This window comes from Taeniopygia guttata, chromosome 3 (assembly GCF_048771995.1).
Source record: "Taeniopygia guttata chromosome 3, bTaeGut7.mat, whole genome shotgun sequence".
NCBI classification, from domain to species: Eukaryota; Metazoa; Chordata; class Aves; order Passeriformes; family Estrildidae; genus Taeniopygia; species Taeniopygia guttata.
This window is the reverse complement of record NC_133027.1, coordinates 91,294,141-91,308,052: the sequence shown is the minus strand read 5'-3', so window position 1 is coordinate 91,308,052 and position 13,912 is coordinate 91,294,141. Positions and strand designations below refer to the sequence as shown.

Here is a 13,912-nt window from a genome sequence, read left to right as displayed (position 1 = left end):
TTAGCACTGGAAATGAAGATGCAGCAGAGAATATGAAGTTTTTTTACATGATTTAGACTACCAGATAAAGGTCCAAACAAGCTGTGATTCTTCCGTCCACACAGGGACCATAGCTCTGCACTACAAACTTCACTAGTAAGAATTCTTCAGAATGAACTCAACCAGACCAGAGGAGCTGAAGATTTTTATCCCTTCTATACCCAGCAAACAGAAACATTCCATAGGAACAACACACATCATTTCTCCACAGTAATCCTCACCCAGCTCTCTATACAGGTAAAAGAAGAATGCAGAGGACTGATCCTGCTGTTACCCTTTGCTATCCTTCCAAGGCTCTGTGCACCTTTGCTCGCTGCTGGATCCACACAGCTCTGTGACCATCAGCAGCAGCTGAGGTCACGGTCGTGCCTTTGGGGGTTCTCTCTGCCAAGTACACAACCCCTACATCCATCCACGTTACAGAGCTCACCAGCACCACACCAACTTATTAACTCTCCCAGTTAAGTACCACATGCTTCCTCCGAGGTGTCATCTTCACTAATTCCACAGGGAAGAGATTATATTACTCCCATAAAAGCAGTGCAAATACTTCTGTTACCTGATGCAAAGACTAATTTAAGGCATTTTCTTGTATAAAGACACACAGTGGCACAATAACTATTTTTATATGGCTCTTCTAGTTAAGCTCATGCTCTCATTAGGATATCTCAAAGAAGACCATTTTATCAACATCTGTTTACCAGGCTTGGTACATATGCCAATTCCAGTACTTTCTCAGTGTGTAAAGAAAAACAAACAAAAAATTAAAAACATGCAGAGCCAAACATACACAATACTTTAGGACACATCCAAGTAGATAGGAGTCTGCTTGAGAGAAGCAAAACTATACCAGTGATGTGTGAATGCAGAAAAGCAGCAACTTGTACAACTAAAAAAACTGCCCAGATTGTCCTCACCTGGGCCAAGGTTTCTCAGAAGTTTTTTCTCTTCCCAGCCACCTGGTACAGTCACAGGTCATCAAAAAGCCACTCTGTACATCATAGCCAAAACCTAGAGCATCAGCAAAAAGAACAGCGAGACTCTGCTACGTACTGCCAGATTTGAAGGGCTTGGGGAAAAAGGAAATGAGCCTCCGTATCAGTTCAGTCGCAGCAGAGAAATTCCAGGACCTTCCCCCGGGCAAACGCAGATGCACAGCGGGGGCTGCTCCTGCCAGCCCCAGACTGAGCAGAGGAGGCCGACAGGGTCCCCGAGCCCCAGCTGCCGTGCCTGGGGGAATGTGGCACCGGCAGCACCCCGGGACACCGAGCCGCAGCTGAGCCTCCTCCCGCCCGGGCTGCCCTATTTGAGCCCTCTGTTGTTCTCCCAGGTCACATCGCTCCCCGCCCCGCGAAGCCCCCACCTTCTCCTCCAGCCCGGGGATTCTCCAATCAAAGCAGATAAGCGCATCATGTGAGGGATGGCAGACACGCTGAGGGGAATTTCCGAGAGCTCCGCCGCACCTGCAGCATCCACCGACGCAGGAGATTTCCAGTGCGAAAACGACAAGCCAAGCAGGGGTGCCAAAGTATCCACGTTACCTGCAACTCACGGCTCCTATGCCAGACTGCAGCACCTCATTTGCAATCTGCACTGATATATCTGCAACCACATTCCATCTTCCCTTGTCATTTAATGTGTGACCACTATTTCTAAGCGTATTTTGCTAGGGAAGCAGTACACAAATAACACAGGCTGAAAGACCAGAAAGCAATAATTACTCAGTCTATTCTTTGCTGATATCAGACATGCAGTACAGCTCTCCAAATCCACCAGAGCACCCAATTAATCTGCACTAATCCTCAAGAACTATATCTGAAAAACACGTAGTAAAATCAAATCATCCAACAGTCTCTGCCTTGCCTTGCAGACACCACATCGTGCCACCCAACCTCTCCTTTAACACATCTGAGCTTCGTTCTCATTGCTGCATACAAACCTACAGAGAATTCATAAGCCTCTCTCCCCATCTTCTTCAGAAATGCTTTTCTTTCCATGATCATGGTTCTTCACAGAAAAAATTATACCAATTCTGTTGGATTCAACATATCACATTAGCCTTGCCAAAGAAACCACTCCATGGCTCAATTTCCTACTTCCCAATAAGGCATTCATATCCCATTTCAACACATACTTCACCGAGAAGAATTCTGTACGAATTATCCTAATTTGTGCATTTCAAAACAAACAGGCTCTCACTGCAGCTATCAATTCCTTTCTTCCCTCTGTTTCCTTTCAGCAGTGGCAGCAGCAGTCTGATGGCAGAGATGGAGTCAAGCACCCTGGATCCAGTGCACAGCCTCGGCTGGAGTACAGAACAACTGTACATGCAACAAGTACAGCACATGCAGCAACATTGACAGTGCACATCCCCAGAGAAGAAAACCAAAGAGCAAATGTGGGAGACATGGCAATTTTAGGCATGGGAAATAAATATGTTCAGGGAGTAGAAAAATGGGAGCAGAAAGAATGGTCTGCAAGATAAAGGAGGGAAAAAATGCCACTTTGGTATGAGAAGTTCTTTCACCTGACCTATCTCATTCAAGACCACAGCTTACATCTCAGAGAACTCCCTTATTACTTGTTATTTTCCACATCATCAGTGTTCACAGGATCACAGACACTCTCGATCATTGGAATCCAAGAGATGCTCCTTATTAACTTTTCAAGTCCCTATTCTCTTTTGCCCCCTTTATTAGTCACTGACCTCCTGGCTGATTACTTCCAGTCTGCAGGAACGTGTGTGCTCAGGCTGAATGTAAAAATTGTTAGAAAGGGAAATTTATCTGTAACTTCAAGAATAAAGAGCCTGTTCTTTAATACCTTTTTCATACCCATTTCCCCCATACTAAAGTGCACCCAAAATTTCTGTAGCTTAGTATTCCCTCTTGGCTAGCATATTGCTAGATGAACTGCAGACATAAATTACTTCTATGCAACTATTTGATACCTTGATGACATTTGTAAATTTTTTATCTTCATAATTTCAGATGGTGCTGCACATAAAAACAACATAATACGAACACCAAGACTAGATTAAGACTTTTCAAGTAAATGGTCTATTGGTACAAAATCTGAGAAGGAACAATGTAGAGGATTTAATATGAACCATCCCTTTTAAATCCAGTTTCTGTAATGTTACACATTTGCTCAAGGTCTTCTAGGTAGCAAGCTTGTCTCACAAAGGAAGTTACAATTTGAGAGCACCAGAGTCAACTGAACAGAACCAGTTTCTTCACAATTGAAAGGGCAAAGGCACTTTGTTACTTCGGCAACACCAACTTCAACCAGTCCACAAACAGCCCTTAGAACAGAGCACATTCCAAACAGGCTGTCTCCCCTCATTTGCCTAAATCTCCCAGTTATTGTTACTGGGGAAAGAACGGGCTCTTATTTTGAGGAAAGATCAGACAAGGGACTCTTAGCTCTCCAGGAGCAGGGCCTCATGGTGGTACAATTATACATCCCATATAAAATGGAAAGCAAGGCCCTAGTTTTGGATGTACGACAGCTGCCAACCAACTTCTTAACCTTCACTTTGATCTCTGGCTATTGCATACAGAAATGTGAGAGACCCACTATGAGGAATTAAGAGCACCTATGGGTTATAGAATAGATTTTTTTATCAGGCAGCATGGAGCAATTGCATAAAGTCAGATTATGGATTCACCTGCAAGGTGGTCATGAAACAGAGGAGGACAAGGGATGCTCCATGCTGTATCCATGGTCGGTTTCTCCCATGACCAGCTATGAACCACAGGTGGGAGAGGATCATGACTGAGCTTAACAACACTGACTGGCAATGGAAAAGAACAGGGAACCACAAAGAGATCCAAGTAACAGCCCCATCTGCCACAGAAACCTACACCATGCAAAAGGCAAGTAGCCTTAAAAGCTCGATACTTTGTACTTCTCCCTTTCCGTGACCAGATACACCACATTAAGCAACCTCTCAGTGACACCCCGCACTGCTCCCCAGGAACAGGCTCTCTCCCATAGGAAGACTGACTAGTGCCTCTAAGAACTCTAAAGGTGAAATGAAACATTTTAGTCATACACAAATACCATTTATCCAAAACTAGTAACAAGGGAAACTTCATATTAGGCTGGGAAGCTCTTCAGAGGAGAACAAGATGAAGGTTTTGTCTCATTCTCATTCTTCTCCAAAAATCAAGATTCTTTTGCTGTTGCACAGGTACAACTTTAACAAGTACTTCTTTCAGTGGATGACATGTAGAATGACTTGTAAGGCAATCTGACAGAAGAAGCCACAGCACTTCACCACCTTGCACAAGCTGATGTTGGTCTTCACAAGGAGGGGATGCAAGTATTGATTTCCCTCCAAGATTCCTGCAGGAAGACATCAGCAGCCCATCACTCAGAAGTCTGCTGGAGAGGAATCTCTAAAGCCACAGCTGAGCTGCACCATCTATTTCTGTGACTTGCAGAAGCCGCTTGGGAGCATCTTGCCCTGAAAACTGCAGCTTCCAGGCATCAGCACCCTGAAGACAGTGGCGGAGGGGTTGTTCTGATGCTGCTTCCCATTCTGTGGCACCCTGCTCCAGGCACTCAGATACCTTACCATGTCCTTCTGGAACAAGGAACTTACTACTAGGCCTAATGATTTCATTCCAGAATGACTGAGAACCTGTCTTCTTCCACAGTTTCATAAGCCTCGTCAGCCATATTTACTAAACTTCCAGAAAGCATTACCACCATAAGATCGGTGAGGACCAGCAAGATAGATTTTCATAACTTAGTGTTCAAAGGGCAAGATGTAAGCAAAGCAGGATGTCTAATGCCAAAGCACAGTACCTTTGGTATTTATAGCAGGGATACCCCATATATTCTAACCCTCTACAGGTCAGCTCTTTGGAATACAAAGTCCAAAAATCACATTCTTTTTCTGCAGAAGCAAGAGGACCACAAAACCTGCTCCCAGAAAGTCCTGCCAAATAAAATTTACCTGAGCCTTTGATGCGTGCACATAGGTAATTTTGATGTGGTGCTATGCATGAATCTTTCATAAGAATAAGATGTCCTAAACAGTATAATCAAAAAACTTTTGAAGAGTTAACAGGCTGGATCATAAACACCTCCAGTGTGTGCAATATCTCCAGACATCAAAGAGTCTTCCCCAAACCAGATGCATTACATATCTTGCAAAATTAGTAAATGTACTCAAGCCATCAATTTTGCAATTTTTGAAGTAGCACAATGCATCTATTTATTAGAGAATGGAACTAAGCCCAGGCTGCTGATTAGCCATCCTACAAATAATGCTTATGCAACCCTTCGTAATGATTTCCACTAACAACCAACCAGAGATTTTATGACTTGGAAAATTTCACTTCTAAACCAATTTACAACACTTCCCAAAATCTAATGGGACAGATTATTGAAACTACAGAGGAAACCAGCCTTCTCTGAAATCAATGAGGTACAATTTTTATAAGTAGTCTCTCTTAGGTAAGATGCCTGCATTAAGTTTTGGTTCTCATTTCTAAAATTCTCACAAGTACTCCTCTGTCCCTTCCTCCCTTTCCTCTAGAAAAGGGATTAATTCAATTTTAAGGAAAATATTAAAACAGCAGTTTCAGACTTCAGTCTCTGGCAAATTATGGAGAGGAGGGAATAGCAATTGAGCTGTTTAAACCACCAAGGAAAGCAAACCACCAAACAATTTTAAAAGCCAAAAAAATGACAAGATAATAAATGAAACAGAAAACCAAGTCATCTTGGTAAGCACAAGATATAAGATAAAACTTATATCCCTACAAGTTTTGTTTTCAACACATCATACCTAAGTGAAAATGAAGCCATCAGTTCCTACACAGCTGTAACAAATACTTGACAGACTTCCAGCACAGCCCCAAGTTCACCATCACAGCCAGATATTACTGGAACAAATGCCCAAAGTCTGCAACAGAAGTCAGCAGTGCATATCAAGCCCAAACAACTCGCCATTGTTTTTTTAAAAGGTGAAAACTACACAATATTTTGTGTGAAACATAACAGGGAAGTATTTCCTCTGTCAGTAGGGGAAATTCAAATGACTTCTCTTTCCTGCCCCTTTTGGTCTTTCTCTCTTCCCCTTCAAGGTTCTGTCTTCCCTGCATTCTAAGAAAAAGCAGAGTGTAGGTTATGCATAAATTCATGAGAGAAAACAGTATTTTAGAACAAAGCTCCTGTGCGTGGGTGCATGTCTTTAAAATAAAAGGCATTGTTACTCTCCCAAGTGCATATCCACAGCCAGAAATCAAGTCAGATCCTCACATTCTATTTTGACAGCCATGCAGTGATATTTTCACCAGGGGTTTGACTTTTCTATCAATACCTGATTTTTAGCAATATCATCAAGAGATGAATCAAAACTGACACGTGAAGGCACTGGTATTAATGGCTGTGGAAGAGAATTCTCATCCCAGAGCTCTGTAATTTACTTCATGATGTTACCAGTTGCAGGAATAATCAACTCATATTTAGAAACTGTCTCTGCACAATACAAAACTGCTTGTCTGCATATAACAATAATTGTTTTGTAGTACATGACACTATCAGGTACCCTTGATCTGGTGAAAGCCTGCAAGTACTGAGGCCATAGCACTCCCAGAAGTTGGAAGGAAATTAACCCGAAGTGAGTAGTATCAGCTTGCTAACACTGCTCAAGTAAACTCCAGAATACAGCCCTGAACACAAACATGTAATGGAAGCATCTGCTCCATCCCCTTGAAGGATCCAAAATGCGATGTTTTCCCAAGGACCCTCGTTAACACCAATTATTAAACTGAAAATTCCATGGTGCAACAGCGAGTGAAGTTTGAGAAACACAAACATTATTACGTATTAATAGAGGACGGTGCACACTTTACTGAAGATTTATATTGTGTAAGACTTTGACTCCATGTCAAATCCACCTTTCCTAGAGATAGATCCCCATGGACACTTTAACATTATATAATCTCCCCCTGAGATAATGATTATTCTATAACTTACTAAAATCATCCCCCTTTGGGAAAGTATTACCTAACAAACACACATTAAATACCTCACAAGCCCATTAGATCCCTGGGTTTCTACTAGATGCTAGCATAAAAGGATATTTGTATTTTACTTTGAGATATTTTAAAAAAAAGAAGACAAGGCTGGATAACTGTAACTGGAAAGCATAAACACGATTAAGTAACAGGTGTCTGACTGCACATAATTCAAAGTCATGCATGGAATACAGTGCACAGCCTTGGAATGGCTATGGAATGGAAATGGAAATATTGCTTTTGCACCTTGCTTTGAAAATCACCAGTGTGTGATTTACAAATATCTTGTAAATTACAACCACACAGACAGAGGCAACAGGAGCACTTGTATCCCCTGAGACCTTTGGATATATATGAAAGAAAACAAACAATCTTCAAAGGTAAGCCTGCGGGGGGAGGCGGGGGGGGGAGAGAAGGAAAAAAAAAAAAAAAAAAAAAGAAACAAAAAAAGGGAAAAAAGGAAGAAAAAAACCCCACTGCAAGAAAGTTATACTTAACTACACAGAAACATTTGTCACACCGCCCAGCACTGACAAAATCCGGATACACTCAGAAACTACAGCAGCAAGGATGAGGGGAGGACTCCACTCCAGCCGCCAGGCGCACACACAGAGGGATCCACACACGGAACCACACACAGACACGCGTGTGCACAGACACGCGTGAAGGTGACACGCAGGCACACGCGTGTGCGCACAGCCCTGCATGCCTGTCGCACACAGGCGTGTGTGGCACACAGACATATGTCAGACCTATGTGACACACACCCATGTAACCACAGACCCACATGCGTGACAGACACACGTACGGCAGCCCCACACGGGGCTGAGGGACCCACACCGGGGTGAGGGACCCTCGCAGGTGACAGCCCCACATGTCCGACAGCCCCACACGGGTGTACGGGACCCACACCGCGACAGCCCCTCACAGGTGACAGCCCCACAGGTTTGTGGCAGCCCCACAGGTTTGTGGCAGCCCCCCACGCTCGCGCCCCTCCCTCGCGGCCGGGGGAGACCAAGGTTACGGCCCGGCGCGGGGGGAGCCCGGCCAGCGCCGCTCCCCGCCAAGGGCGCGAAGCCGCGGACAGAGCCACGGCCGCCCCTCGTCCCCCCCGCCTCAATGGTGGCCGCTCCCGCCGCCCTTACCTCAAGCGCCGAGGCTGCTTCCTCCTCTTCCTCCTCCTCCTCACGCTGTGCCAGTGTCTGTGTGTGTGTCTGTGTGTGTGTGCGACCCGCCCGCCCCACAGCGGCGGCGGCTCCTCCTTCCCCCCTCCCTTCCCTTCCCCTCCCTCCTCCCCCGCCGCCGCGCCCTCCTCAACCCCCGCAGCGCCAAGAGCCGCGGCAGGGACGGGGGAAACCCCAGGGCGGCCGCCGCCTGCGCTGGCCGGGCCGGGCCGCCGCCGGCTCCCCCCGCCGCCGCGCAGGGCTGCGGGCAGCGCATGGCAAGTGGGCGGCGGGGCCGCGGGCGCGGAGCTCCGCCCGCACGGCCCTGGGCGCGGAGGCTCCGCGGCGCTGCCCGGCACCCGCAGGTACCGCACACGTGCCCCCGGAGGATGCCCGCGCCGGCGCGCCTCTGCTCGCTACACGTATTGGAAAAGGGAGAGGAGGAAATCCTCTTCCCCCGTGTGCTCCGGGCTCCCGCCAGGCCTGCTGCTCTCCACGCTGCCAGAGGGAGAAAGGGGGTGTTGCGGAGGCCGCTGGAGGGTTCCCAAAGTCTCGCAGTTTTCGTCTCAAAATTACAGTTGGACTCCTTGAGGTTTATTTGGAGTAAGCCTTGGCGGAGCTTAGCGCACAGGCAGCACGGGCGCTCTGGAGCGCGGGATTCCCTCTTCCCGTATCCCCTGGCCAGCCCTTTCACAGCTCATGACTGTCCAAACCACTGCCATGGGCTGCCCTTGTGCCTTGTTCCCTCCCTGTGCTCCCCTCTTTTTGTCTCCATGTGCCCGGTCTCAGCTTTCCCTATCTCCTCATGATTTCACGAGAAAAGTTTTCTCCTGCGTCAAGAAAAATAAAACGTGAAACGCCCACAAAACCAAACAAATCGCTGAGCTTTACAGGCGAAGCAGGTTCTCCATTCCTGTTCACCTGCCGCCCGCCCTCTTGGACTTCGTTAGTGAACTGTGGAGCTTGGACGTGTGGGACCGCTCCGAGGGGACACTGGCACTGAGAGCTGGTGTTGGGAGAAGCAGCCAGCTACAGATATGAAGTTATCCAGGGTGAGTTGAGGAAACAGTGCAGGAAAATCTGAAATAGTTTTGCTAGTCACAAAAAGGGCGTTGCATTGTTATGAACTAATAGAGCCAGTAATGCGGTAGCCAAGATCTCAGGCTATATTGTCCTATAACATACACTGCACAAATCCAAGCTTGGAATGAGAGCCCCCATCCCAACACTAGTGCTAGGATGTGATTAAAAAAAAATATTCTACCTTCAAGAGCTGCCACCGTGCTCCTATCAAAGAAGTAAGCAAAGGGGGGACTGAGAACAAGGGCAAGGACGACACACGGTTCCAGGGCCAGCCTGTCAGCAGAGCAGACCTGCGGTCTGAGGGGTTCCTTTAGCCGAGGCAAGTGCTGCGTTAAGCAGATGTTTGTGTTTGCTGAAGTATCAATTAGAAATTCCTCATGGGCACGACAGAGGCAGGGCTTTAGAAATCCACGAAGGGCAGCAAGGCTGCAGCCAGGGCTGGGGTGGGCGTATCACGCCAAAGGAGGTGCAGGAAGGAAATAACAAAGGAACCTGGATGAAAAGCACGTGAGCTGGACGAAGGCCAGTATTGCTGGCAGGGCTAAAGGGATCTAGTTAACAGGATATGGGAGCAGCAATTATAGCCATTAAAAATGGAGGGTATCAGCTTGAATGTCAGATGGACGGGGGTTAGTGAAGAGGTTTTTTTGCTTGTGGTTCCAAAATGTTTGTTTCTAAATGAATGGGAGATGGATGCATTTGTATGTACACAAATGAAGTGCTCCATGTCCTTTTCATTGCTTTCTTTTCCTTTGATTTGTTTTTTTCTTTTTGCCATTGGGCTGTATGTAAATTAAGTATGTTATTATATAAGTAGTAACAAAAAAGTATTTTAATTCCAGTGAGGCATAACCAGTTGCTCACTAGTAAACAGTATTGGATTCTCCTTAGGAATCCCTGCATGGTTTCTCTTCAGCTCTCTAGAGTTGGCAGAGTCTGTAAGCACTGACATTGTTATTCTAGTCCATAACTCTATCTGGCTTTTCCCATGATTTCTTATCTACTTTTCCACAAAAATGGCTTCTACGTGACTACAGGTCATGGCTGCTTGCCTGTGCAAGGAGATTTTATTTCAGGGTAAAACTAGGCCTATTATCTTCATTATTGTTCTTAAAACAGTTTTAGCAAAATGTAGGAACCTGAAACATTTAGGTAACTGCATGAAATGCAGGCAAGCAGTGGCATCTCAGAATTAGTGGAAGTATAGTTTCTTTTGAAAAAGCTGCTCTTTGTTCTTTCCCAAACACTTTTTCCCCTTCTACTGTCACTCCCTGACCTGGCTTGTTCACTGAAAGAAGGGCAGTCAGCCAAGGAACCCATGTCAGGACCCCAGGTCTGCGAGGAAACAGAGGTACTGACGATGTCAGTTTTTAACAGCAAGGGTTCTCCACACTAAAAGGTGTTTAAAGTCATAGAAAGTGAGGCCATACAAAGGGTCTGAAACTCTCCACACAGCTGCAAATGGCTGGGCCAGGCCCCCATATCAAGATTAATTCCCACTTCCGTGAATTTTGTTGTGGTACAACTCTGTTTACACACTTGGACTTGTAAACACAGCACAACTGATGACAGCAGTTTCATCTTTGTTTCTGAACTGATTCCCTCCTGACTTCAGCAGTCAGTGTGACTTGGCTTGTTAGGGATAAGTAAGGAGTGAATCCAAGAACCTCCAAAATTCCAGCTAGTTCTTAGGCTGTCTTGCTGTCTCGCTGTGTACAACATACAGCTGTCCTCTTTAATTTTCTTCCAACAGGACAACATTTGGTAGTTATAGCTTTAGGAGCAGTAAATATAAACATATGCAAATGCTAAAGATATCACCGTCATGAGTTAGCAAAAAGATGTAGGGAAAGATGAACTATGCCAGCAATTCATATCAGGTGGAAACAATATGTCTCAGGAAACACAGCAGAACAGTCTTAACCTCTACAGCAATTACCTGAAACCTGGTGCATTTAAAATGGCTGCCTCATGAAGGTACAGTGCCACCTCACCTGATTATAGTCAGCAAAAAACTAGAGCTGCCTTCACAGGAACCCACTCAAGCTGCAGTATATTCAGAGTGAAAAATATTTTTCCAAAAACACTGAAATTTTGGTAAAGTAATATGATCTTCCAATGTTATGTCTTCTCTGATACAAGGGTGCAGGATGTTTTATAATCACAGCCCCACTACGTCTTAGAACATCCAGACAAAAGAATTTATTCTCAGTAGTTTGTTTTTGGGCTGTGTAAGGCAAAATTTTCCTCAGCTTTCAGCATGTGCAGTGATTGAAAGCAGGCAATAGGCATAGAAACATGGTGGGTATTGGAGTCTGAACTTGCAAAATTCAGAGAGTGGCTCTATGCCATTAGTTCACAGAGAATCTCTGACAGTTCCTGTGTTGATACTACCTGTGTGTGCTCCTCACTAATTTATGCCACCTCTTGGTCAGGCCATTGATTATTTCATTTCTCAACATGGATGGTTCTAGCTAAATATGTTGACACTGAATGCTAAGGGTAGTTTCACATGCACAATTAATTGCCGTTAGAAGTGTGGTTTATGAACCTGGCCTCAGTGCTGCACACAGCTGCTCGGGTGCATGTAGCTGCATGGATTTACATCCCCACTCTCCCTAGGGAGAGCTTGGCTGCTGCCGCTGCTGCCACAAGGCTCTGCTGGATGTGTTATCATCTGCCTCTAATGGTGCTGCGGTTGGTATTGATGGGGAAAACACTGGCTCCGCAGAGTCGATAGCAAAGCATCCACTTAGGACAGTGATTTTCCAGGTCTCACACTGCAGCCAGGTCTGAGCATCTGCAACGCAAAAAGGGTGATCAAATGGTCAGTCGAGGGGCAAATTTTAGGCTGAAGTAGACAGACAGTTTATTTCAGGTGTACTTCCAAAAAAAGAGCTGGGGTGAATAACTTTGATTAAAAATACTTTTGATTTTTTTCATAACTGTTTTTGTGAACATTGCTGGGCCATTTTGTTGCAGCTTGAGGCAGAGAGCAAGCTTGGAATATTTTAGTCTGGTAGTTAAAATTTTGGCAAAATACTGGAAGTCTTGGCAGTTTAACTGTAGATGTCTCTACCAGCTCTCCCTTGCAAAATGTTCAGCTACACAAATATTTTGGTTAGGCAGGACACAGCAAAATGAAAGATATTTTAATCTTGAAACTGTCCTTTTTTGTATTTATTTTCTCAAATTTGTTGAGAACTTTTCACATCTGTAAATACCATCCTGTTCCAGGTCCCTATAATTTGTATCAGCTGTGATCCCTTTGTGTTGTGCACCCATATCCCATCAAATGCTTTGATTTAGAAAAAGCTGAGGTTACTTTACTAAAGGCTGGCTCTCTGCAGAAGCAAAATTTCCTTCAGTATCAGATCTTTGATTTATTATAAAATAAAATTATCTGTGATCATTTTTTCAAAAGGACTGTTAGCTTTCTTCTGGGCTTTTCAAGGAGCTACACATACAAAGATTGATATAATAGGAATGAGTGGGAACAAAGGGAATATTTTTCCTCTGCCCACAATATAATATTAATGACAGACATTGCAATTATTATTTTTGAGGTCTTTCTTATTAAAAGGAGTGTATATTACTAATCAAGAGTACCATAGTGGATCTATTCAGGATGCTAATTAGGCTCTTCATTGTGCTGGGATATATTTATCTTCAGGCTTGTGCTCCAGGTCTTCTGAATGCAGCACTACAGAAACACGGGGCTTGAGAGGAGTTCCTCCAGAAGCTTTATAATGCAGCAGGGAGGGAAACAGAGCTTTCAGGGTAATGCTGCTAATAAGATTGTGTTTTTCCGTTTGAATGTAAGGGGAAGAAAAGGGTTGTGTTTCTTTTCCTGATTTAATGACAAGAAATTTAATTTAGCATGGAACAATACTTTTTGTATCTTTTAAGGTACCAGTAAGGTATCTCCACCTTCCAAAGAAATGGCATCAGTATCAAAAATAGCACAGTACTATTCAGCCTTTCAGACAAGGATCCAGTCAGGGTTTATGTGTGCAAGACAAGGGGCTCTGTCCTTCATCAGCATCCCTGTCCCCATCCACCACGACCTGAACAAGATTTGTTGCTGCCAGCCTTTGCTACATGCCAGGTTCAGCAGCCCAAGGAGGGAGCCCTGGGGCTGCTTTCTCGCTTTTGAGTGCTCATTCTTATCTGTAGAAGAACAAAGCCCCACTGCCAGTGTAACGAGGGAGTGCATTTCACCTCCAGTCTCACCCTCTGTGTATTTACATGGCAAATAAGACTCAGCCTGCCTGCTGAGCTCTCAAACCTGCTTCTGCTCCCCCTCCTCAGCTGTGTCTGCAGGGGTGCAAATCAAGTTGACTTTTGCCTAAGTGTTCAGGAGAGCTGAAGGGGGTTGACATTGCCTGCAAGAAAATCATGAGAGTATTGGCACAACCAGGCTGAAACAACAGCACTCAGTGCTGTAAACGAAGCACAGAAAGGCAAGCAGGTTATGCAAAAAATGCTCTTTGAAAATCATAAAGGAAAACTTATTAATAAACTGCAACAAATCTGTGCTCACTCAGAAGTACTGTGCTTTAAATATTAATGCAAAATGCAAGAACTTTT

The 13,912-nt window shown here is 44.9% G+C and overlaps 1 protein-coding gene across 10 annotated transcripts in view; it reads right to left on the bottom strand.

The window, feature by feature from the left end:
- PLCB4 (phospholipase C beta 4) overlaps window positions 1–8,367 on the bottom strand; it is a 186,400-nt gene extending 178,033 nt beyond the window's left edge. For 5 of the 10 annotated variants that reach the window (XM_030268791.4, XM_030268786.4, XM_072927413.1 and 2 more), the window contains exon 1: window positions 8,222–8,367. The gene's annotated coding sequence lies outside the window, so the exon portion shown is untranslated. Of the gene's footprint in view, window positions 1–956; window positions 1,316–1,402; window positions 1,425–8,221 lie in introns of those variants that run through there. The other 5 variants (XM_072927410.1, XM_030268787.4, XM_072927409.1 and 2 more) reach the window with 4 other exon arrangements.
- Window positions 8,368–13,912: the final 5,545 nt, after the last annotated feature.